Source organism: Mirounga angustirostris, unplaced genomic scaffold (genome assembly GCF_029215605.1).
Source record: "Mirounga angustirostris isolate CCGP_5_RB_7025 unplaced genomic scaffold, mMirAng1.0.hap1 SCAF_1, whole genome shotgun sequence".
Taxonomy (NCBI): domain Eukaryota; kingdom Metazoa; phylum Chordata; class Mammalia; order Carnivora; family Phocidae; genus Mirounga; species Mirounga angustirostris.
The window spans coordinates 3,258,085-3,283,892 of NW_026991709.1; the positions used below are offsets into that span (position 1 = coordinate 3,258,085).

General features: G+C 49.6%; 1 long non-coding RNA gene across 1 annotated transcript; it reads right to left on the minus strand.

Moving 5' to 3' along the window:
* Positions 1 to 4,745: 4,745 nt before the first annotated feature.
* LOC135362565 (uncharacterized) lies at positions 4,746 to 19,827 on the minus strand. The gene is made up of 4 exons (XR_010407416.1): positions 15,747 to 19,827; positions 14,647 to 15,632; positions 14,320 to 14,406; positions 4,746 to 5,138 (listed from the first exon to the last, which is right to left on the minus strand). It is a non-coding gene; the product is annotated as an uncharacterized LOC135362565 (long non-coding RNA).
* Positions 19,828 to 25,808: the final 5,981 nt, after the last annotated feature.

Consider the following 25,808-nt stretch of genomic DNA (forward strand, 5'->3'; position numbering starts at 1 on the left):
TCAATATTCAGGGAGGGGGCGGGGCCTGCTGGGCTCGGGCCCCGCCCCGCCCCTGCTCCGCGGCGGCGCGGGGCGGGGCCTGCGCGCCGGGGGCGGGGAGCGAGGCGGGGGCGGGCGGTGGCCGGCCCCGCCCCCGCCTCGCGCCCGCGCCGGGCCCCGCCCCCAGCAGGGCGCGCCGGGGAGCGAGGAGCGGCCCGCCCCGCCGGCCTAGAGCGCCGCCTCATGACTATGCAGCTAGAGGCGTGGCCGGGGAGCACCACGCCCCCTCCGCTCGCTCTCGGGCCGGGAGGGGTTTGCGGAGCGGGCTCGGGTGGGCGGAACCATCCGCCGCAGGCCGGCGGGGAGGGCGGGCCGAACCATCGCGTCAGGAGGCGCGGGCCACCCTGGGCGCGACCTGTGGCAGGTGGGCCCTGGCCGCCGGGTGCCCTGGGAGCCAGTCCGCGCGGTCGCCCGGCACCCTGCGCGCGCCCCTTTGTGTGCCTTCTCCGGGCGGGTGCGCACGTGTTCCCGCTGCCCCCGGGGCGAGGGCTCCAGGGACCGCGGCAGGCTGGCCTCTTGCTCCCGCGCTCTGCCTTCAGCACAGCTGCCCCCCGGGAGACCCTCGCAGGCCTATATGCGGGCAAGGTGGCCTCCCTTCGGGGGACACGGAGACTTGTCTGCGTTCCGGGTGGGCTTTCAGAGACTGTGGCGGTGCGCCCGCAGGTCCCGCGGTGCCCTTGCCCTCCAAGACGCCGAGGGAAGGGCGAGCCTTCCCGGTACAGAGGCTGGGGATTTGTCTGCTGGCTGTTCCTCTTTTGCAGAAACATTCCCACCGCGTGGGATCGCTGTGCCGAGTCTCTACACAGCTCGGAGCAGGGCCAGGACGGGAACCTGCGGCTGCAGGCTGCCTCGGCCAGGTCCAGCCTGGAGCAGCTCGGAGGACGTCCCTCCTAAGCGCTCAGGACTTCACAAACACCGTGAACCACAGGCGAACTGCGATGTGGCTCTGCGGAACGGCGTTTTACAGAGAGAAGCTTGCAGCGAGGCCGGCGCGGGGGAGGGGGAGGGTGGGGAGGCCAGTGAGGCTCTGACTGGGTGGGAAGTTGGAGGGGACCCCGAAAGTTCAGTGATCCAGACCAGCTACGGAATGTGCAGGGCCCAGTGCAAAATGGAAATGCACGTTCCCTTGTTCAACAGTTCCTGAGATTTGAAGACAGGGACAGTACAACTCTAAACCGACTGTGTGGCTGTGCTTGTCCCCAAGCCATCCAACTGTCCCTGGCCTCTCTACTCCCCCTAGTCCCAGTCCTGGTCTGTGTTTTTGCTGGTTTTTTTTTTTTTTTTTTTTTTTAAGATTTTATTTATTTATTTGACAGAGACACAGCGAGAGAGGGAACACAAGCAGGGGGAGGGTCAGAGGGAGAAGCAGGCTTCCCACCGAGCAGGGAGCCCAATGCGGGGCTCGACCCCAGGACCCTTGGATCATGACCTGAGGCGAAGGCAGCGCTTAACGACTGAGCCACCCAGGAGCCCCATGTTTTTGCGTTTTTGTTGTTTTGTTTTTGTTTCTAGTTACCTTGGAGTTTATTTAAACTAAGAGAGAAAGTGTAATGTTTTCATGCAATAGGTACTCAGTTCTTTAAGATTTTTTTTTTTTTTTTTTTTGCGAGAGAGAGAATGAGAGACAGAGAGCATGAGAGGGGAAGGGTCAGAGGGAGAAGCAGACCCCCGGCTGAGCAGGGAGCCCGATGCAGGACTCGATCCAGGGACTCCAGGATCATGACCTGAGCCAAAGGCAGTCGCTTAACCAACTGAGCCACCCAGGCGCCCAGTACTCAGTTCTTTAAATAACAATTCTGACACACAACAGAAGGAGTTACGGGATGCTGCCCTTGTGATCCATACAAAACACCAACATTCTGGATTGTACATAATTTAGAGATATGTCACACACTTTTTGAAATACAGTAGTAGCCAATACATAGAGGCGTGCCTGAGGTGGGCATAGGGACGCAGTTCAGAAAAGAAAGAGAAATATCACACTGGAACTACCCAATTTCTTCAGAATCATTGAGCAAGAAAAGAGACATTAAACTTCCATACTGATTTTATACAACCTCCATACAGTATCTTGGCTCAAATCCAAGAGCAAAAGTGAAGACTCTTCACCTCTATTTTTGGTGAACAACTACATGGTAAACTTAGATGAATTTTGCCCCTGGATTTCACCTGGGAGTGTGGCCTTTTTAATTTTTTACTTACAAGTGGGCAGATTTGGCACTTTTATATTGATGATATTGATGTCACCAATGTTAATATTTCTTGGGACCTGAGGAAGGTTCCCGTTCTTCCCGGCTGATACAGAATAGGCTGGAGCTCCCTCTAGGCAGCCTCAGCTTTCTCCAGTTTATTGTGTGCATCAATTTGTGTAACGAGCTCATTCATGTTGGTCTCCAATAGCATTCCCCTCATCACTATTTCAGCAAGAATATTATGAACCTTGTCTACGTGGGAAAAAATTAAATTCAGCTCATAGACATTTTCAAAACACCTGCCCAATGTTTCCACAAATACTTGAATGAGATCTAAGATGCCAAGTTCGCTTTCTGAAGAACACACAGAGAAGACAAAATATAAGGTTGCATAATGTCTATAAATCAGTTTGTTGTCAGAGCCTCCAGGTAACGTGGGGCTGGTAGAACTTGGAGAGCCAGGCTTCCCAAGGTTGTTGAAGATGATGATCCATCAAGGCTGAGAGGGACCTGGTGGGTACCAGGGGCCAGGGCAGGGGCGGGGTGCCTCGCCTGCCTCGGGATCTCAATGGCCATGCTTCCCCACCTGCCTGTCCCTCAAGAGTGCGCTCCGGAGGGGTTCTGGAACCTGGAGAGAGGACCTGGGTGTGTGGGGTCACACGAGAGCCCATACAAGTCACACGGCCCATGAGACCCAGGCCCTGCCCACCTGCCCTCTGGCCTGTGTGCTCTGGTCTTCTCACCTGTACCCCCCTTGATCAGCTAAGCTTTCTTCCTTTCACTTTCCTTTCTTCCTTTCTCCCTTTCCCCCGGGGCTATCTCCAGGGAGGGGAGGGGAGGGAAGACAAAGGGCTGGGAGCACCATCAGTAGTCCCCTCCAGTTTTTGTGGCCCTGGGGCTCACACATTTGGGGGGTGGGGGGAGACTGCTTAAGAAAAATAATTCGAAATTAGTTGTGGGGCCTTGGGGGGGCCGTGTTTCCTTGCTTCCCTTTGCCTCCAATCCTGGCTTCCACCCTAATGTTGAGAACCAGGTGGTTCCCAAACAAAAAGAACATTTGTAGGTAACCAGCCATTCTGATTATTCTTCTTCCATTTTTTTCCCCTAAAGTTTGTTACTCTTTTCCCAAGGACCATGTTTAGGTGCGTGAAATAAAAAGCCACCTATAATTGCTCATAGAAGTATGCAGGTGACAGCAGGCGCCATCATGCCAGGAGGCAGTGAGGAGGAGGCTGCAGGAGGTGGGGGGTGGTCATGGAGGTGGAGAAGTGCTTTGAGAGAAGGCACAGGGAGAGGTGGAAAGAACTCTGCCGAGGTGCCAGCCAGCCTGATAGAGCGGTATCTCAGGCTCAGTGGGGAGAGGTAAAAGAAAGGTAAGACTTGGACCTGCCTGGCAAAGCTTATGATCTAGTGTGCAAAGCAAGCACCAACACTAACAGGGCACAGAGGTGCTTACTGCATTGCGCAGGGGGAGGATTTGATGTCAAGGCTGGAGGCTGGGGCGGGGGGGGAGGGGGTCGGGCTCCAGCTGTCCTTAGCAGATGGCTAGGATCTGGAGGCATCAGTAAGAAAAATGATCAAGAAAACCACTTAAAAATAAGGGCAAGTCCCTTGGCTTATTAAGGCAGCCAGTGCGGCCGATGTGTAAACTGCCCCAGTTTGCATGGGTGGGTGGGGGGCCGGAAGGCACCAGCAGTGATGGGATGTAATGATGGGGATGAGCTTTTTAAAAATTTAAGTCGGAGGGCGCCTGGGTGGCTCAGTCAGTTAAGTGGCTAAGCGTCTGCCTTCGGCTCAGATCATGATCCGGGGATCCTGGGATCAAGTCCCGTATCAGGCTCCCTGCTCAGTGGGCGGTCTGCTTCTCCCTCTCCCTCTGTCCCTCCCCCCTGCTCATGCGCACGCTCTCTCTCAAATAAGTAAAAAGTCTTTCAAAAAAATATATATATATATGTCAGACCACATCACTGCTCAGCTCAGTCCCTCAGAGAGCTCCATCATATTCAGAGTGAAAGAAAAGTCCTCACAGTAGCTGAAGGGGATCTACAGGACCCCCCACCTCTGACGTCAGCTCCTCTCCCCTCCTCCCCACCTCCCCCATCCTCCTTGCTGCTCCTCCCTCCCTCCAGGCACATTGAGCCTCAGGGTATTTGCACTGTATACCCTCTTCCTGAAGCACTCCTCCCAGGGATATCTGCTTGGCCTCCTCCCTGAAGTAGTTCTCAAAATCCTTTCTCAAAAGAAGTTTAAAATTGCAGACTCCGGGCTGGCTCCCTATCACCTCACCCCTCTTTCTTCTCCAGCATACTTGTGTAGCTACATGGAACATACTATGTAACTGTATAACTATGTAACTTATTATGTCAACTGTTTCACACGCGCTCTCCCCTCCCACACATACACATGTAAACACTAGAATTCACACTTCAGAAGAGCAAGAATTTTACTCTATTTTGTTCACTGATGTATGCTGAGCCCCTGGACTAGTGCCTGGCAAGCTATTTGTTGAATGCATGAATGAATGTTTCTAAGACCCAATGTATTGGTAATCTATTGCTTTGTAACAAATTATCTCAAACAAACAACACACATTTAACACACGTTTATTACCACAATTTCTGCTCGTCGGGAATCCAGGCATGGCTTGACTGGGTCCTCTGCTTCAGGGTCTCACGGGTGCCAGCCAGGACTGGGGGCTCATCGGAAGGCTCTGCTGGGGATGGATCCATTTCCAAGCTCATATGGTTGTTGTCAGGGTTCATTTCCTTGTGGGCAGATGGACTGAGGGTCTCAGCTCCCTGCCGGCTTTTGGCTGGAGGTCACCTTCACTTTCTTGCCACATGGACCTCGTTATGAGGAATTCATGATCTGGCAGCTTGTTTCATTAAAGCCAGCAAGGAATAGAGTCTGCTAGGAAGACAGAAATTACATTCTTGTATAGAATAATCCCAGAAGTGACATCTCATCACCTTTGCTGTACTCTGTTGGTTAGAAGCAAGTCACAGGTCCTGCTCACACTCAGGGGAGGAGATCACACAAAGACATGAATGCCAGGAGGAGAGGATCCCTGGGGACCATCTTAGAGGCTGCTCACATGTGGCATTTTCTTTTTCTGTGTTAAAGAGACAGTTGTGGGGGCACCTGGCGGCTCAGTGGGTTAAGCGTCTAACTCTTGGTTTTGGCTCAGGTCATGATCTAAGCATCATGAGAAGGAGCCCAGCGTCAGGCTCTGTGATAAGTGAGGATTCTGTTTGAGAGTCTCTCTCTCCCTCTGCCCCTCCCCCGGCTCTCTCTCTTTCTCAAATAAATAAATAAATAAATAAAATCTTAAAAAAGAGAGAGAGAGACAGTTGTGGTATAATCTGGTGTAAAGTCTGGCTTTGCCAACCACGTAAATTCCAAGGATGCGGTTTCATTCCCTGAGATTCAGTTCTCTCTGTCTTCAATGGGGACAACAGTACCTCTCTAAGAGGATTATGCAGAGGAGAAAATGGGGCTGCACATGGAAAGTTCAGGAGAGCCCCAGGACCCCAGGATCACGAGCTGGGAAGAGCTTGTGAAGAGCTCAGGCCAGGATGAGGGGGATCCCATACACTTTCATTCTAAGCCTTGGTTCTCTCAAGAGAACAATTCCAACGATGAAGTCCTAAAAGACTAGGAGACACTGTCCTCATCACCCACGCTTCCCCATCAAGGGTCCCAGGAAAATGCAGCAGCAAAATGGCAGCCACAGCCAAACGTGGGGCAGACCAATTTTTTTTCTTTTTTCTTTTTAAAAGATTTTTATTTATTTATTGAGAGAGATAGTGATAGAGAGCATGAGAGGGGGAGAGTCAGAGGGAGAAGCAGACTCCTCGCTGAGCAGGGAGCCCAATGCGGAACTCGATCCGGAACTCCAGGATCATGACCTGAGCCCAAGGCAGTCGCTTAAACAACTGAGCCACCCAGGCGCCCTGGGGCAGACCAATGTTAAAAAATAATGTTGACCAAAGAAGGAATCCTGAGTCTCACACGATACACAACCAACGTGTGCCACATGTCTTACTGAACTCATTGATTGAATGAGGGAACTGTGAGATGGAACAACCAGTTCAGAGGAAAGGGTGAAGGACAGACACACTTATGGGTCAGGAATACTGGAGTGGACTCACAAATTGTGCAAAACTGGCTTGGCAGGGGGGCGTGGGGTGAGGGTTGCCCCCACCACACCATGGTTTTCATGTCCATAGGCAAAAGTCATTAGCATCAGTGACCTTTTCATGTGTCTGTTGGCCATCTGGATGTCTTCTTTGGGAAAATGTCTATTCAGATCATCTGTCTTTTTTTTTTTTAAGTAGGCTCCACACCCAGCACGAAGCCCACTGTGGAGCTTGAACTCACCACCCTGAGATCAAAACCTGAGCTGAGACCAAGAGTCGGACACTCAACTGACTGAGCCACCCAGGTGCCCCATCTGTCCGTTTTTTAATTAGATCGTTTGTTTTTTTGTTACTGCATTTTATGAGTTCTTTACATATTTTCAGTATTAACCCCTTATCAGATACATGATTTGCAAATATTCTCTCCCCTTCCATAGGTTTTCTTTTCATTTTGTTGATGGTCTCATTTCCTGTGCAGAAGCTTTTTAATCTGATGTAGTCTCAATAGTTTATCTTTGCTTTTGTTGCCTTTGCTTTTGGTGTCTGATCCAAATATTCATTGACAAGACTGATGTCAGATAGCTTACCACATATGTTTTCTTCCAGGAGTTTCATGGTTTCAGGGCTTGCATTCAAGTCTTTAATCCATGTTTAGTGAATTTTTGTGTATGGTGTAAGATAGTGGTCTAATTTCTCCCTCCCTCCCTCTCCCCGCCTTTCTTTCTTTTCTTTCTTTCTTTCTTTCTTTCTTTCTTTTCTTTCTTTCTTTCTTTCTTTCTTTCTTTCTTTCTTTCTTTCTTTCTTTCTTTCTTTCTCCTTCTCCTTCTCTTTCTTTTTCTTTTCTTCCTTTCCTTCTTTCTTTCATTCTCTCTTTCTTTCTTTCTTTTCTTTCTTTCTCTTTCACTGTCCAGCTTTCCCAATTGTATATTCTTGCCTCCTTTGTCATAAATTAATTAATCTTATATGCATGGCCTTATTTCTGGGCTCTCTATTCTGCTTCACTGATCTGTGTGTCTATTGTTATGCCACTACCATACCGTGGTTTTTTTAAAGATTTTATTTATTTATTTGGCAGAGAGAGACACAGCGAGAGAGGGAACACTAGCAGGGGGAGTGGGAGAGGGAGAAGCAGGCTTCCTGCGGAGCAGGGAGCCCTATGTGGGGCTCAAAACCAGGACCCTGGGATCATGACCTGAGCCAAAGGCAGACACTTAATGACATACCGTTTTGATTAGTATAACATTGTAATATAGTTTGAAATCAAGGAGGGTGTTACCTTTGAATTTATTCTTTCTCTCTCTTTTTTTTTTTTAAAGATTTTATTTATTTGACAGAGAGATAGAGAGCACAAGTAGCAGAGGGAGAGGGAGAAGCAGGCTCTCCACTGAGTAGGGAGCCAGACGTGGGCTTGATCCCAGGACCCCAGGATCATGACCTGAGCCAAAGGCAGTTGCTTAACCAGCTGAGCCACCCAGGCGCCCCTGGATTTATTCTTTCTCGAGATTGCTTTGGCTATTCAAGATCTTCTGTGGTTCCATACAAAATTTAAGATTGTTCTCTTCTGTGAACAATGTTATTGGGATTTAGATGGGGCTTGCATCTGATAAGGCATGAATCTTACATGTTTATTTGGGTGATATGGATATTTTACACAAGCACAGAATGTCTTTCCGTATCTTTCTGTCTTCTACAATTTCTTTCATCAATGACATAGTTTTCAGTGTAGATTTCCTTCCGTTCTAAGGCTGAATAATATTTCGTTGTCTGTATATACTATATTTTGCTTATCCATTCATCTATCAATGGAAACTTGGGTTATTTTCACCCCTTGACTATTGTGAATAATGCTTCTATGAACATGGGTGTACAGAAGAATTTTTTTTAAATTTGTTTCTAAGGGGTGCCTGGGTGGCTCCTTTGGTTAAGCATCTGCCTTCGGCTCAGGTCATGATCTCAGGGTCCTGGGATCGAGTCCCACGTCAGGCTCCCTGCTCAGCGGGGAGCCTGTTTCTCCCTCTCCCTCTGCCACTCCCCCCTGCTTGTGCACTCTCTTTGTATCAAATAAATAAATAAAATCTCTACAAAAAATTGTTTTTAAGAGCATGGATATACAAATATCTGTTCCAATTCGTGAGTCCCTGATTTCAATTCTTTTGGGTGTATACCCAGAAGTGGTATTGCTGGATCATATGGTAGTTCTATTTTTAATTTTTTAAGGAACTGCCATCCTGTTTTTCACTGTGGATACACCATTTTACATTCCCATCAGCAGTGTACAAGGGCTCCAATTTCTCCAAATCCTTATCAACACTGGTCATTTTCTGGTTTTGTTTTTATACTAGCCATTCTAGTGGGTGTGCAATGATATCAATGATTTTTTTTTTAAGATTTTATTTATTTATTTGACAGAGAGAGACACAGCAAGAGAGGGAACACAAGCAGGGGGAGTGGGAGAGGGAGAAGCAGGCTTCCTGCCGAGCGGGGAGCCTGATGCGGGGCTCGAACCCAGGACCCTGGGATCATGACCTGAGCCGAAGGCAGACACTTAATGACTGAGCCACCCAGGTGCCCCGATATCAATGATTTTTTAAAGACCACTTGGTTCTGAGCTTCTTTAGCGCTCTCTCTTTCCCCTCCCACCTTCTGAAATACTCCAGAGGTTAAATTTATAAGATAGGCATTTCCTAAATATGAAGAATTGGGATATTTAGACTTACACTCCCCAGAGCAGTTGGAACAAGGCCCTTCACCCCGCCCTGAGCTCTCCCAGCCAGAGACTGCCCCGTCGCTCTTCCCACAGGCTTTAGGCTCAAGAACGCATACAGCATTAGAGAGTAAAACCAAGAAATCACTTTTAAAATATTTTTATTTGTTTATTTAAGATTTCATTAAGAGGGGCGCCTGGGTGGCTCAGTTGTTAAGCGTCTGCCTTCGGCTAAGGTCATGATCCCAGGGTCCTGGGATCAAGCCCCGCTTCGGGCTCCCTGCTCAGCGGGAAGCCTCCTTCTCCCTCTCTCACTCCCCCTGCTTGTGACTCCTCTCTCTCGCTGTGTCTCTCTCTGTCAAATAAATAAATAAAATCTTTAAAAAAAGAAGTATTAGTTTTAAAAAAAAGATTTCATTAAGAAATCTATTCCATATTATTCTCTACTACGATAGTGTATTTTACGAAAAATACTTCTGAAAAATAATTAGTAAGAAGAGTAAAATTGTTTCAGACTTTTGCAAGTCTCTTTAATGTGTAGCTTAAGAGAAGCCGGCTGGATGTTCGTATCTGCTTCTGCGTTCAGTCTGTCGTGATATATTGTTTTAGTTGACACGTGTGAAGACATGGAGTTGGAAGGTGGAGGAGTATTTATATAGATACTCCACCAAAACCTACACATAGACGTTTCTGAAAGGTGCGTGGTGACATGGGTGACGTGGAGCTTCATGCTGTTAGCCTAAAATCCACTGGTCTCTCTGGCACTTCAGATGGACCTATTACCCACTCCGTCACACGGCCACTCCATCATTTAAAAAATATTAATCCACTGAGTTGTACAGACACTGCAAGTGTTGATATATTTCACTAGACGGTATAAAAAATCACCACCTGCCTCATCAGAAACATCTTCAAGTACTGGGATGTGATCAAGTTCACGGCGACAGATACAAGTTTTTCAGAATTTTAATTTTTACTCGAAAGCTTGAATGTTATCATTTGGGAGCAAATACTGTCCATTGGTTGCCTTGAACTGGCAAACTCACTTTGTTCATTTTTAAGAAAATGTCTGCCGAATCCCTAAGCCTAATGGGCAAAAGTTTGTCTGTCACTTGTTCCTTCCAATAAGCGTGGTGTTCCATGAAGAAACAGCAGCCAATGCAGCACAGACCCTCCGACAAGCTTTCCTGCACGCAGTCCCCGTACTTGGCTCTAGCAGCAGAGGAAGCTGGTGGGCATGGTCCATTTCCTCACACAGAATCTTAGAAGTTGCATATTCAGTGGTCAAGCCTTACTACAGTTAATGAATAAATTCTGTTTCATCAGGACATCCTTGGAGAAACCGTCCTGTTCTGATGGCAAGTGGGAGCGGATGCAGAGCACGTGGCGAGCAGTGACAGGTGATGCCACTGCCTGGAAGCGCCGAGGAGCCCGTGATTTCACCCGCTGCTGCTCCTGAGCCAGCATGGCGCCTGTCCCTGGGAAAGAGGCAGGTAGCGTCTTGGTGTCGCTATAATCATAGTTCTGAGCACACAGACCCCCTGAATGGGTCCTGGGGAGTCCTCGCGGCCACGGACCACACTTTCAGAGCAGCGGGTGGGACTTTTTTTTTTTAAGATTTTACTTATTTGAGAGAAAGAGAGAGCACAAGCTGGGGGAGGGGCAGAAGGAGAAGCAGACTCCCCGCTGATCGTGGGGCTCCACACAGGCCTCAATCCCAGGACCCCAGGGTCGTGACCTGAGCCGAAATCTGACACTTCACCGACTGAGCCACCCAGGCGCCCCAGCTGGTGGGACTTTAATGTCACCCAGAAGAGTGACATTGTTTGAATTGATTTCTAATTTTTTTTTTTCAGCAGGATCTCTTTTCAGGGTTTTCTTTTCCTCACTGACATGGCTCACTTGCTTATGAATCTGTAATTGGGAGCCTGCAAGGTGCAAGCTCCCGTGCTGGGTGTCACACGCCACGCTCAATCTCGCCTGCTTTTCATTCTAATGGGTGTTGAGTTTTTAGGCACTCCTCCAGGGTCACACGCAGCCCACGCCAGGGACTGTTCCAATACTGTCATGTCGTGTATGCTCCAGCAATTCTCCAAATGACTCGATTCTGTAATCTGATAGAAGCCGGCTCTTCAAAGAGATCATTTCTTGATGAAGTCAATAAACAGTCGAAACACGATCACAAACATTAGGATGGAGCGAGCCAGTGAGAGTGCTCCGATTTCAAGGAATTCGAAAGGATTTTAAGTCATCCAGGGCATGTTCTCACCCTTCAGTGGAACTAAACTACCCATCAGTCATAGAGAGATAACTAAAAATCCCCAAGTTTTTGGAATCTACTTCCCACACTCATGATGAACTACACGTAACATGAAGTTTGCTGTTTTGACTCTTTGTAAGCGGGCAGTGACCTTGAGTGCACTGTGCTCCTTGTGGTGCCGACATGACTGCCTCTTCCATCCCCAGAGCGCTTCCATCCGGCGGCGTGGAGGCTCTGTGCTCCCCGCCCCTGGTACTCCCGGTCCTCCTTTCTGTCTCTGCGACTCCTCCAGGCACCTCATACAAGTGGAATCATGCAGCCTTCACCCTGTCGTGACTGGCTTATTGCACTTGGCATGGTGTCTGTAGGGTTCACCCACATTATGGCATGGGTCAGAATTTCCTTCCCTTTTAAGGCTGAATAATATTCTGTTGTATGTTTAAAAAGAGACAGAGAGCGAGAAAGAGAGGATTTCTTGACTAGGCCAATGATCAGTCAAAACGTAATAACCAACGGCAGGGCAGACCATGCTACACAACAGAAGCAGGCTGGGGTCCTGGACACACAGCCAGACGTGCACACGGCCCACTTGAAGGGGGGCTGCTGACGTGTGTAGATGGGTGGAAGGAAGCTCAACAGGCAGGAACTGTGAAATGACACAAGGGTGTGCAGCTGGCTCTGGGCACGGGCTTAGCTGCCCTGGGGTGGGGTGGTACTTCCTCAGCTTTGGAACCTGTGATGGTTAGTTTCACATGTCAACTTGGCTGGGCCATGCGGTCCAGATGTTTGGTCAAACACCAGTTTAGATGTGGCTGTGAAGGTTTCTTTTAGATGTCATTAACATTTAGATCACGGGTGCCTGGGTGGCTCAGTTGTTAAGCGTCTGCCTTCGGCTCAGGTCAGGATCCCAGGGTCCTGGGATCGAGCCCTACATCGGGCTCCCTGCTCCGTGGGAACCTGCTTCTCCCTCTCCCACTCCCCCTGCTTGTGTTCCCTCTTTCACTGTGTCTCTGTCAGATAAATAAAATCTTAAAAAAAAAAAAAATTTAGAGCAGATTACCCTGCATAATGTGGGTGGGTCTCATCCCATCAGTCAAAGGTCTTGAGAGCAAAGACAGGTCCCCCCGGAGGAAGGAATTCTACCAGCAGACAGCCTTTGGCCTTGGACTCAAGCTGCAACATCATCTCTCTTTCTTTCTCTTTTTTAAGATTTTATTTATTTATTTGAGAGAGGGTGGGCAAGGAGGGGCAGAGGCAGAGGGAGAGAATCTCAAGCAGACTCCGGGCTGAGCATGGAGCCCCATGTGGAGCTTGATCTCACAACGCTGAGATCATGACCTGAGCCGAAATCAAGAGTTGGATGCTCGGGGCGCCTGTGTGGTTCAGTCGGTTGGACATCTGCCTTTGGCTTTGGTCATGATCCCGGGGTCCTGGGATCGAGCCCTGCATTGGGATCCCTGCTCAGTGGGAAGTCTGCTTCTCCCTCTTCCTCCCCCTGCTTGTTCTCTCTCTCTCTCTCAAGTAGATAAATAAAATCTTAAAAAAAAAAAAAAAAAAAAGAGTTGGATGCTCAAGCGACTGTAGCACCCAGGTCCCCCGAGCTGCAACATCATCTCTTACCAGAGTTTCTAGCCTGCTGGCCTGCCCTGCAAGTCTCAGACTTGTCAGCACTTGGAGTGGCATGAGCTGATTCCTTAGAACCCATCTATCTCTATCTCTATCTCTATCTCTATCTATCTATCTATCGATCGATCGATCGATCTATCTATCATCTCCATCTATTGGTTCTATTTCTCTGGAGAGCCCTAACTGATACAGTACCCTTTTTCATTTCTATCTAGGCCTTTATGATGGCACATTGAGGCCACCAGGAGAGCAGGCAGGCACCGTGAACCGCCAAGGCTGCTGTGGGACGGTCCTGGAAGGCCTGTGTCCAGGTTAGCCACTCACCCACCCATGCTTCTTCCGGGAGGGATTATGCAACTGAGGGTCAGCCTCAGAAAATGTGCCTTCAAATCCTGCCTCCTGCTTCCTGTCTGCCCACAATGGGCGGTGTGAAGTTGCCCTCCTGCTCGTGCAGGCCCCCAGAGCTCAGGCACTGCTGCCTGGAGGAGGAGCGGGGGACACAGAGGTGGTGGCCTCACTGCAGGCCCCCCTCCTGCTGTCCTGCCCACCAGCTGACCGCTCTGGCCCTTGCAGGGATCCAGATCAGCTGTTTTCATCTGCGGAGGCTGCGGATGGATGCCCAGGGGGTGAGGGAGATGGAGCTGACGCACTGCCCTCCTGCACTTGGGACAGCCCAAAGTTAGCACAACGAGGCACATCACACCCAAAATTTTCCTTTTTCTTCTTGCCCCTCCTTCTTGGCTGTTTTCCTAATCTTGCTAAACTGAACGTTTACCGTCTCTTGAGACATCAGAGGACAGAGCTGCTGTTTCTGTAACAAATTTTCAGTGAGAAAAAAAGGAAAGAACAAAGCCTGGGCCAGACCTGTGGACTGAGTCTGACAGCACGCCTTCCATGGTGGCTGTGTGTCTGTCTGGCTTGCTGCTCATCGGGCTAGATGGCCCTCTTCTTCCCTTGCCTCCACATTATTACATATCTCAAACACACGTACTTTTGTTAGGTGCAAATAGTAGCCAGATTCCATGCAGAGATTCTGTTTCTGGAAAACAGAATGTGCTCACAGAGTTCTAGAGCTGGAGGGAAACTCTCTGGGTCCTTTTATGGGGAGAAACCCGTCTAGACAAGTTCAAGGCACAGTAAAGACGGAGTCCAGGTCCTCATCCCGGCTAGTGCTCTTCATGCTTACCTGGGTGTCCCCTTTCCTACTTTTGTTCAGTATGAACAAGGGACACATGCTCTTGCCTAATAAGGATCTTTAGAAGGTTTGTTTAACACCAGGATGGAATCATTTATAATTAACATAGCTTTTGCTAATTATATGTAGAAGTTTGCAAAGTCTTTTTAAAAGTTATTCCTTACCGTGGGGCCTGGCAGCCTCGGTCGGAAGAGCGTGCCATTCTTGATCTCAGGTCATGGGTTTGAGCCCCATGTTGGGGGTAGAGATTACTAAAAAAAAAAAATAAAGTTACTTCTTACGGACTTAAAGATCCCCTGTAAACCTTATTTCCACCATCTTACTCTCTCAAGGCCGAAGGGTATGCTAACAAAGATAAGCTTCCACTCCCCGTCTCCTTAAAACGATCAGCAATCCTGAATTACCAAGACTGCTGTATACTCAGACTTGTTCTGTGTTTAAAAAAGAAAAAAAATTTGGGAGGCCTGGAGCTACGGAATAATTTTGCATACATTTTCCTCCCCACTTTCAGCAACATCCATATTGCCTTTCTTCACGACTGTCATTTCTCCAAGCAGTTCTGGATCCTGGCTGCTGAAGCCCAGCTGAACACCCGCGTGCGCTCCCCTCCTCAGCCAGCGCCACGGTCTGTGCGGACCAGCAATCACCCAGGTCTTTGAGGGGTGCCCCTGACATCATGAGGAGGCATTCTTTTCCTTTCAGGATGTTTCACACCAGATAATTCTCTTTATACTACTACAGAAGGCTCTGGGGTCTGTAGGAAGCCAGCTGCGATGTCTTCTCAAATGCGCATCTTCCAAGTAGGGACGCGTTTGTCAATCTTTACTAACGTGCAAACCTTAACAACCCGCATCTCAGGGCTCTGCCATTGCGTGCACCTCAGATGCACTTTTCACAACCTCGACTTCGAGTTAATGACAGGCACAGTTTCCTAAAGGTATCGGCTTTTCTCATTGGCTCAGCAATTCCCCAAACTGGGTAAAACCACCACATGTCGACCTGAGTCCGCTGGTGGAACTTAACCAGCTTCTCCGGCAGCGTCTTTTCATTCAGTCTGCTCATCTGCCTCTGGGAGCCAGTGATTTATAAATAAAAATTTATTATTTATCATTTATGAGCCTGGAAATGTGACACATATGGAGCTCCAGAAATAAATTGTCAGCTACTGGGCAACATATTTTTGATATATTGCAAATTTATTTCCTACACCACTGATTTACCCAGATGGGCTTCCAGTTTGTCATACTAAGATGAAATCCTCCACGTAGCATCCGATGCTTTGGAAGTTTTATTTTCGTGTGTCATAGCCGTTCTTCCCCTGGGTCCTAATCTATTTTCTGTCTCCTTGTCAACGATACCTCCAGGGGTGATACAATCATTTGAGGGCCACAGAGCAATAACTCAGAATGTATTTACGTGGCGTCCTTCTCCAAGAGGCAAAGGTACTCTGAAGACAGTGCTGAACGTTCTGGCATTCCTGTGTAGTAGACACGGGAGGGCATTATCATTATTATTATCATTTTTACTTTTTAGTTTGGAAATTTTCACATGCACAAAAACAGAGAGAAAAGTATAATGAACCTCTGCGTACCCATCATTCAGCTGTAAAATTATGGGTAGTAGGAGAAAGTGCTATCAGTTCCATTTTATGGGGAAGTAGAGGCACTGTGAAGTGAAAGACCTCGCCCGAGTTCATGGGGGAAGACAGGAACCAGGAGTGGGTCTCCCTGCACCGCAACACCCTGCTCCTCAGAACAGAAGCAAACTGTCCCACGAAATGATCTGCTTAGTTACACACACAGCTTGTCACCAACTACACGATGTCAGCTGTGACAAAGATATTCAAACAGATTAAGAACATAGATTTATCTCAGTCTATAAATATTTAAATAAGTTAAAAGATGGGGCGCCTGGGTGGCTCAGTCATTAAGCGTCTGCCTTCGTCTCAGGTCATGATCCCGGGGTCCTGGGATCGAACCCCACATCGGGCTCCCTGCTCCACGGGAAGACTGCTTCTCCCTCTCCCACTCCCCCTGCTTGTGTTTCCTCTCTCGCTGTGTCTCTGTCAAATAAATAAATAAAATCTTAAAAAAAAAAAGTTTAAAAAAATAAATAAGTTAAAAGAGTTTACTCCAAACATATGGAGTCATAAAGAATAAATGTGAGACTTTCTGGTCACCTGCACCTCTGAGCAGACCCTACTTGGTTTTGTTGTTGCATTGAGAATGCCCGCATCTCCGTCAGAATTTACAGCCAATACCATCTCCCCCGAAGAATCTTAGATGTCTGGGTTTTCTCCCAACCAATTTTTGAGCTCTGGGTACCCATGGGTGCCCGTCAGGGGAGCACTGCCAGACGCGTCCATGTCCTCTGGTTTCCCCACGGGGCTGTGGCTTTCACGTGGCCCCTCTGGTCCCTGGCTGTGCCACTGGGAAGCCAGTGTCACGTAACAGGAAGAATTTGGCAGGTCTCTGTCGCTGGTTCCTGGGAGAGGGCCTCCAAACCATTAGACCACACCTGAGTTTATGCTATGGAGGTGACCAACGACCCATACAAAGCTTCAGGATGTGAGCCCTTCCTGCCAGAGAGACCAACATGGGCTAGAGGGTTGGGACTTTGAGCCAAGTAATACCAGGTGGAGCTTCTGATCTCCAGAGAGGAGAGGGGCTGGAGACTGAGCTCCGTCACGTGACCAGCGATCCCACGCGCCCCCTTCCTGGCTGGGAACCCAGGGATGTGCCGGGAGGATGGCGTGAAGCTCTGCATTCGAGGCCCGTCTGAACTTTATGGTATCCTTTACGGTAAAGCTATAACCACCATTATAATGCTTTCCTAAGTTCTGTGAGGCGTTCTGGCAAATGGTTGAACTGGAGGGGGTGGGAGGAATTCTCGAATTTGTAGCCAGTTGGTCAGAAGCACGAGAGGCCTGGAACCCCCAAAGTGCAGTTGGCGTGTGGAGTGAGGGCAGTTTGGGGTGCAGGGGCTGTGGAGTCTGCACTAAGCCCGGGAGCCGGCTGTCGGAATCACACTGCCTGTCCCAGCAGGAGCACCCCGAGCCAGCGTAGTGAGCACTGTGGGCTGGTCAGCGGTCAGGCCTGCATCCAGCCCCGGGTCTCAGCACAGCACCCCAGGGGCCTGGTCAGAGCTGGAGGACGGACTGGGGATGGCTCCGCTGCTATCGTGTGTTTCCCTGTGCTACTGCTTTATGTTTCCAAACAGGTGTATTAGATTTTATTATCGAACAACACACACATTGTTAGAAGCTCAAGTATAGAAGCAAATAAATAAAAATATAAAAATGAAAATACTCTCAGTGTCCCTGGAGGTGCCCACTATCCCTTGGAAGAGGTGTCCCTTCCAGACTCTTCAAGGCACTCCAACAATTTTAAGGAGGAAGGCTGGCCCTGGGTCCCCAAGGAAGACAGAGGTGCCGGCGCCTGCAGGTCTGTTCACCCTCCTCCCTCCTGCTCTGGGCCTGAGCGCGGGCTGCTCCCTGGGCTCCCTCCTTCCGGCTTCCAGGTGGGCTGGCCAATGGGAGGCTCTGCCAGATTTCAGAGGGTAGGAGGAAAGTAAGGTGGCGCTCTAGCCCAGGTCCCCATGGGTGCTGTGTCCCTTGCCCCACTGCCACGCTTCCGGCATTCATCTGCCCCCTTGGCTTCTGGAAACTGCAACCCCCTCTTGCCCTCTCTGGATGGGCTCCCAGCTCCTGATCACCTTGTGTTAAGAACTAACACCGCAGATGGGCGCCTGGGTGGCTCAGTCGGTTAAGCGACTGCCTTCGGCTCAGGTCATCATCCTGGAGTCCCTGGATCGAGTTCCGCATCGGGCTCCCTGCTCGGCAGGGAGTCTGCTTCTCCCTCTGACCCTCCCCCCTCTCATGTGCTCTCTCTCATTCTCTCTCTCTCAAATAAATAAATAAATCTTTAAAAAAAAAAAAAAAAGAACTAACACCGCAGCATCCCTTGGCCGCAGCCCAGAGCCAGCGCCCCAATAAAGTGTTTTCAGATGCCTGAAGCCGAGGGCGCTCTGTATGCCCCTGGCCCCGGCCAGCTCCCGGGAATGGGGAGGGGCAGCAGAAAGCAGCCCATGCTAGTGAGAGGTGGTGGGGGCCCTTCGGGAGCAGGGGCCACCTGCCCAGCACTGAGGGTTGTCACGGAGACGCCCCAGGGGTTCTGGTCAGATCAGGTCCAGGTGAGAGGACAGGCCAGCAGAGGCCCCTGAGGAGAGGAGGCAGGGGCCAGGTGCCCTTGGGCCTCTGTCCTGGGGGGAAGAGCAGACTTTGTAGATAGAAGCAGACTCAGGTAAATCACTGGAAAGAATTTTGAAGACAATACATTTTTTTTTCAAAAGCAGCTCGAAAACAGCCTTCTGAACATGCCCAGTCCGGTCTTCTGTCTCCACTGGCTCCTCCCCACTCAGCCTTTTATTGGTCTGTCATCATCACCCCTGCTGACAATAGATGATTTCCTCCCTGGGAATATCACAAGGACTGTAGTCGCTGCCAGAATCCTTTGGCACGAAACTCCTCTCTGAGTCAGAGCCTTAGGCCATTAGTGAGGGGGGAACAGCTGCAGGGTGCACATCTGCGAGTCATTTGAAAATTTTATGAATAATAAAAAGTATCCATTACGCAGACTTATACATTATATATTAACCGGATGCCTCTAGGATCACACTACCAACAGTCTCCTTTGGCGTATGCATTTTTTTCTAGTGACACTCGAACTCCAATAATAAATTTGAATATCTAAAACGTTGCCCTCCAGTAACACTACATAAAATGTCCTACTCTGCGTTGTCAGCTCTTTAAGAACAACAATAATAAATACAGCATTTGCTGAAAAGACAAGGGAGAAATGGAAACCCCCAGAATGCTAAGAGCACGGAAAGATAATAATGGTTTTAGGTTAAATAACCAAAAGACTGAGGGAAAAAAATACAGAGAACGTCAAAAGCTGCTGAAAACTAAGCCTTAAAAACAGTTCAAGCACCATGAGCTCCGTGAGCTGCGCCCCCTGAGTGCAGATGACCTTAGTTTGCAACCGTGTGTGCCTGGTGATAGCAGTGGGATGCTTTAGCGAAGGGACGAAGCGGGGGACCCGAAAGGCAGAAGAAAGAAAGGGAACTGCTTTAAGAACCATGCAGGCCAAGGCAGGGGCTCCTCCCGCAGAAGCATCTCGCTGAGGACAGCGTGGAATGGTTCAGCTGCATCCCACAGCTGCCGGAGCCTCGCTCGGGCCTTTCCTGTGCGCGGGTCTCGGACGGGGTCTGGGTCAGTTTTCAAGAATGCCTTTGCCCCCTTTCTTCTTCTCGTAAACTCTGTAGTTAACATTTTCGCGCTCAGAAAACAGCCCTTGGTGGCACGAAGCTTTGCATATTTCCATGCATTAAACCTACATTCTTATTTTGTACCAGAACATCCTTTCTCTTCTGATTTCTCCCTGATTCCGGCAGCAGTGACTTGCCATATGTTCCAAAGAAGATGGTGTTTTATTTTGGCTTCCCCTGGCTGGCTCGGAGCTGAGGAGGGGATATTTTAAGCCCCACACTTAAAAATAAAAACTTTGGCAAGGCTTCCAATGAACTAAAAACATCAAGAGATACTTGTAACCTGGGCTCTGATTAGCTTGGATTTTATGAGCTTTCAAAACCAGGGAAAGAAAGAAGAAAAGAAAAGAAAAGAAAAGAAAAGAAAAGAAAAGAAAAGAAAAGAAAAGAAAAGAAAAGAAAAGAAAAGAAAAGAAAAGAAAAGAAAAGAAAAAGAAAGAAAGAAAGAAAGAAAGAAAGAAAGAAAAAAAGAAAGAAAGGCTAGTGGGTGCCAATGTGGAAGGATTGGTCCTGCCCCCGGGGCAGGGCTGGAGTCCTCAGCCACTTGGTGCTCCTGCCAAGGGGGTCCAGGTGGTGGTCAGGCCTCGACTGCCGATGACAATGCTGAGAAACCTCCCTCCTCTCTTCCCACCTTTGCCCCTTTCGTGCGTTTGCAAGCTGCTGGGTGCCTGTTTGAGACATTAGACTGGCACGCCTGCCCCTGGCTATGTTCTGTCCCCCGATTTGTCCCACCCGCTGCATCCCTGCTGGGCTGGGGATCCAGCAGGTGAGGGTGACAGGAGAGACATTTCATCCTCTTTGGGTAAGAAAAGCTGCTTCTTCACGGAGCCCAACAGCCTGCCTTCTGGGACGCCTATCGTACGGTCTTCACCTCCACCCACAGTGGCTAAGGAAGGCGGTTCGTTGGCAACATTCCTGTTTGATTCCCACTGTGACTTAGGTTAGTACTGGATTTGCAAGCGCCCAACCCTGGATAAACGAGAGGTATCTGTACTATGCTGCAGGATGCACGGCCCAGGGAGTTTGGAGGGAATGAGTCTGCGCCCCTCCTCTTCCGCTGCGCTCTGCCGGCACAGTTGAGGCCCTGGAGGGCCCACCCGTGTCCCCCCTCCAGCAGCCTCCTCTCACTATGGGAGGCAGGCTGACTTTTCACCCATCTAGCAGCCGACCTGGCTGCATATGCCCCGAGATGTACATGTTTCTGGGGTACCACGTAAAGCAGCAGCTCCCAATGTTGGAGGAAGCCCCTGGAATTAGGGCACCCTGACCCCACGTAGAGCTGTCCTCCTGGCCTCACATATGTATTTCTGTTGAGAATAAAGCGTGCTGTGACCCCTGGATGTTTCAGCCTGTGGCAGGGTGCTGTGCATCCGGGGCTGCGGGCGTGAGATCGGCGGTCAGAGTGGCTCTTGCATCTCCTGTTAGGGAGAGCGTGGGGAGTGCCCAGACAGCCGAGCAGACACAGAAGAACCCTCACGGCACTGTCCGTGTCCACAGAGCTCGAGTAGCATCCAGTATCTGCAGAAAGCATGCGGGGAACGCCAGCCGAGGGGCATCTTCTGTCATTTCGCCACGAGGAAGCACGTGTGCTCACTGACCGAGTCTGGGCTGCATGTGGTCTGTGATTTCAGGGAGACGGGAAAAAGTCCACACTGACTTCTGACAGATCACGGTAACATCCTCAAGTAAAAGGCACAGAACCGGGGCCCATGGAATGTTTTGTGGGTTCTCCAGACTTGTGGGGGAAACATAGGCATTCATTTTTGCCAACTGAGAATTGAATGCCGAAAATCCATATTCACTTTTTTTTTTTAAGATTTTTTATTTATTTGACAGAGAGCGACACAGCGAGAGAGGGAACACAGGCAGGGGGAGTGGGAGAGGGAGAAGCAGGCTCCCCGCAGAGCAGGGAGCCCAATGCGGGACTCGATCCCAGGACCCTGGGATCATGACCTGAACCGAAGGCAGACAGACGCTCAACCGACTGAGCTACCCAGGTGCCCTCCATATTCACTTTTGATGTGGGGCAATCTTGCCTGCTATCGCTCATTCCTTCCTACGTGTCCAGGTTAGATGTAGATCAACGTCACAGGGGAGTGCTATGGCTTTTAGTGTGAAGATGCCCTTGGCCATCCCTAAGCCCTGAGTGTGAGCAAGTGGGACACTTATTCCTGCCCAGTGGGGGCACTCCCGTGGGGCCACGGAGACAAGCTTCAGGCCAAAGCTTCCCACGGTCACCCAGTGTCACATTTGCAAATGTGGATCCCAGTCACTGCAGACCACCTCCTCTCTCCACTCCAGCGTGGTCAGTCCCATTTGCCCTGCCTGGTGTTGGAGTGCCTGGGGCGTGTTGGGACCTGCCTGCCCGGGGGCGTACACTTACTCTGGGCTTAGTGGGGTGTATTTATGGGTGCACACTGACTCCCCTGGGTAGCTAAGCTGCTGATAGCCGTCTGGTGTGGGAATGGTTTCCATACCCCTGGTTCCCACTGAGTGGACTCGCCAGGCGCTCCAATGTGAAGGTGATGACCAGAGGGGATAGCATGGTGTGAACACGTATGTGATCGCCAACACGGCTATGACCAGGTCACGTGACCAGGAATGCACAGCATGGCTATGAACGTGTGGTGTGACCACAGGTGTGATGGGGCAGTGTCCTGAGACCTTGGCACCAGGAGTACTGAGCGGGGGGCGGAATGTGTGTGCAGGTTTAGAAGCACATGGAACAGAAGCTACTCAGTAGACAATCCTTAAAAAAAATTTTTTTTTTTTAAAGATTTTACTTATTTATTTGACACAGAGAGAGAACAGCAGGGGAGCAGGAGAGGGAGAAGCAGGCTTCCCCACTGAGCAGGGAGCCCGATGTGGGGCTCGATCCCAGGACCCTGGGATCATGACCTGAGCCGAAGGCAGGCGCTTAACGACTGAGCCACCCAGGCGCCCCCCCCCCTTTTTTTTTTTAAAGATTTTATTTATTTATTTGAGACAGCGAGACACAGCGAGAGAGGGAACGCAAGCGGGGGGAGCGGGAGAGGGAGAAGCAGGCTTCCCGCCGAGCAGGGAGCCCGATGCGGGGCTCGATCCCAGGACCCCGGGATCATGACCTGAGCCGAAGGCAGATGCTTAACGACTGAGCCACCCAGGCGCCCCGTGAAAGCCTTTTACTCATGAAAACTCGTATCAGAGGATTCAGTTCCCACCAGTACCTAGACACACGGAATTCTCTGTTGAGCAGATGCAGTTGAAACATGGGCCTCACTTCTCCTTTTTTGACGGGATCACGTGAGATAAAGTTTATCAGAACCCGGTGTTTAAAGCAGCAGCACAAACAGCAAGACGTGTGTGTGTAGCCGCGTTTATGAATCTGAACTACCAAAACCACATTTCGATCAACAACACCGGAGGAAAGATGGCATTATCTCTACATCTAGCAAAACAGTGCTATGAAATTCTCACGTGAAGAAGCAGTCAAAAGTATGCAGCCCAGGGACACCTGGGTGCCTCAGGGGGTGAAGCGTCCGACTCTTGGTTTCAGCTCAGGTCATGAGATCGAGCCCCGCATCAGGCTCCGTGCTCAGCAGGGAGTCTGCTGGAGATTCTCTCCTCCCTCTGCCCCTCCCCGCATCTTGGGTGTGTGCTCTCTCTCTCTCTCTCAAATAAAAAATCTTAAAAAAAAAGTATACAGCCCAAAGTTATTTTTTGTTTTGAGAAAGGGAGTGTGCACGCACGTGTGTGTGTAGGGGAGGAGCAGAGGGAGAGGGAAAATCTTAAGCAGGATCCACACTCGGCAGCACTGAGCCCAACACGGGGCTCGAGCTCACGACCCTGAGATCATGACCTGAGCTAAGATCAAGAGTCAGAAGATTAAATGACTGAGCCACCCAGGCACTCCCCAAAGTTATTTTTTTATTAGCTGCCTGACACATATAGAGGTATGTCAAGTGGTTAATTAAAATGTTTTCTGGATTTTGTGAGGTTTATAGTATCTACCAGCTTTTAAAATTCGTAAGCTATTTTTCCTCATCCTATATAATATTCACTGTCACACTTGACTTTGAATTCGTAAGTCTGTATTATATTTATTAAAAAGAGCCCTCCTGGGGTGCCTGGGTGGCTCAGTCATTAAGCATCTGCCTTCAGCTCAGGTCATGGTCCCAGGGTCCTGGGATGGAGCCCCACATTGGGCTCCCTGCTCAGTGGGAAGCCTGCTTCTCCCTCTCCCACTCCCCCTGCTTGTGTTCCCTCTCTTGCTGTCTCTGTCAATTAAATAAATAAAATCTTAAAAAAAAAAAACAAAAAAAATAGCCCTCCAAATTCTATGAGCTTCAGGCCCCACAAAACCTGAATCCATCCTCGATAATTGTTCTAGACTTTTTTTTTGCTATTAATTTTCATTGAACCCCTTCTAGCCTTAAGTAATATGCATCCATGGATATAGGAACTAACTGAAAAAAAAAATAGTTCCAATACGTTTCACTAAGAAACACATGTCCAATAAAATTTACTTTTTAAGTTTAGGAATGTTCATTAAAATTGGAATTTATAAATAGGTTGATAAGATTTGTAAACAAAAGCTTTAAGAAAAATTAGGTTTTTATCAAGACTGAATTTTTGTGTCTCCCCCCAGTTCCTATGTTGACACCCTAAACCCCAATGTGCTGGTGACTGGAGGTGGGGCCTTTGGGAGGAAGCTAGGGTTGGATGAGGTTCTGAGGGTGGGGCCCTCAAGAAGGGTTAGGGTCCCATTAAGAGAGACTCTAGAGAGCTTGCTCGCTCCCATTCCCTGCAGTGTGAGGACACAGGAAGAAGGTGGCCATCCGCAAGCCATGAACAGGGACCTTATCCGCTGCCTCAGCCAGTACCTTGATCTCTGACGTCCAGAACTGAGAGACAACACACTTCTGTTGCTGAAGCCCCCGGTCGTGGTGTTTTGTTATGGTGGCCGAGCTACCTAACACAGAGCCCAAGCTTCATGATTCAGCCCCCATTCTTGCTGTGTGTCCCCTCTCAAACCGTGGCCTGCAGCAGGGTCCTCATCCGGGCCTTTGCATATACCCATCCCGACACCTTTAAGACCACCCTGGGGCTTCCCGGTCACCTATCAACATCTGGGGTAGACATCTTGTCCCACAGAGCTTTCTCTGATCAATACCCAGCTTCCTCTCTTCCCCAGACAGCACCTCCGCTATTAGACTCCGCACATCACCTCGCACGACTTTCCACGTGCCTCCTTCCCGACGCTGGGGCTTGGGAGAGGTCTTCACTGTCTTTGAACCTGTGGCCCAGACCCAGGCCTAGCATACAGTGGGCACTTAGACCAGTGCTGGTTACAGGCCCAGGAGAGTGACATCGCTCTGGAAGGAACCCCACGTTAGCGGTTAATTCTTATACCCTAGTCTGTGTTTCAGATCCTTTCTAGAATAAAGACGGGCAGAGGGAAAAGGGACAGTGGTCAGGGAGAGGAGGCAGTAGAAACTGGGTGCTGAGCACCTGATACACACCAGCGATCTGAGTGTCCAGCCCGCCCTTGTATTAAGTAGCCTCTGGCAGCCCCTTCAATACTGTGGTCCCTCGGAAAACCCTGCTCTCTGCCATTGCAAAAGGCCCACAGCTGAGAATGGGTTTCATATTTTTGAAAGGATTTAAGAACACAAGACCGCACAGCAGTGACTGCACAAATATTCCCTCTCCTGTGTTCACAGAAAACCTGCCGGCTCTGCTTTCCAGGAAGACACGTCCTGTGTCAGGCCTGAGGGTGCAGTAAGCTCTGTGGTGTTGGTGAACTCACTTTACAAACGTCTGATGGCTTCCCACGTGCAAGGTATGGGGCCGCTGCAGGATGGCGCTGGGTGGCCAGTTGTGAGCTAAGGAGCACTTCCTTGGGTTTTGGATGCTACCTGTGAGACAGGCAGGAGAACACCAACCATTCACACATGAAGCATGTGCTTGGAAGCAGAATCAGAAAAGCCACACAATCATCTGCTGGGTTTCAGTTACCAACCAGCTGCCAGTCAACATTAAGACAAGAATACGTAATAAGCGAGAGGGGACTTCTGCTGTACGTACTATCCCCTCAGTCCAAGGGTGTTTAACAGGTGGAAGAAAGCAAACATCCAGAAAGATGCCACAGTTCAGGTGACAGGGAAAATCCAAAAGAAAATAAAATACTCTAACTCAAACCTATTAAAACTGGTTTAAAAGCCTTGTGGAGGGGTGCCTGGGTAGCTCAGTTGGTTGAGCGACAGCTTTTTGGCTTCAGCTCAGGTCATGATCTCAGGGTCATGGGATCGAGCCCCCACCCCCCTGCGCAAGCTCATTGGGCTCC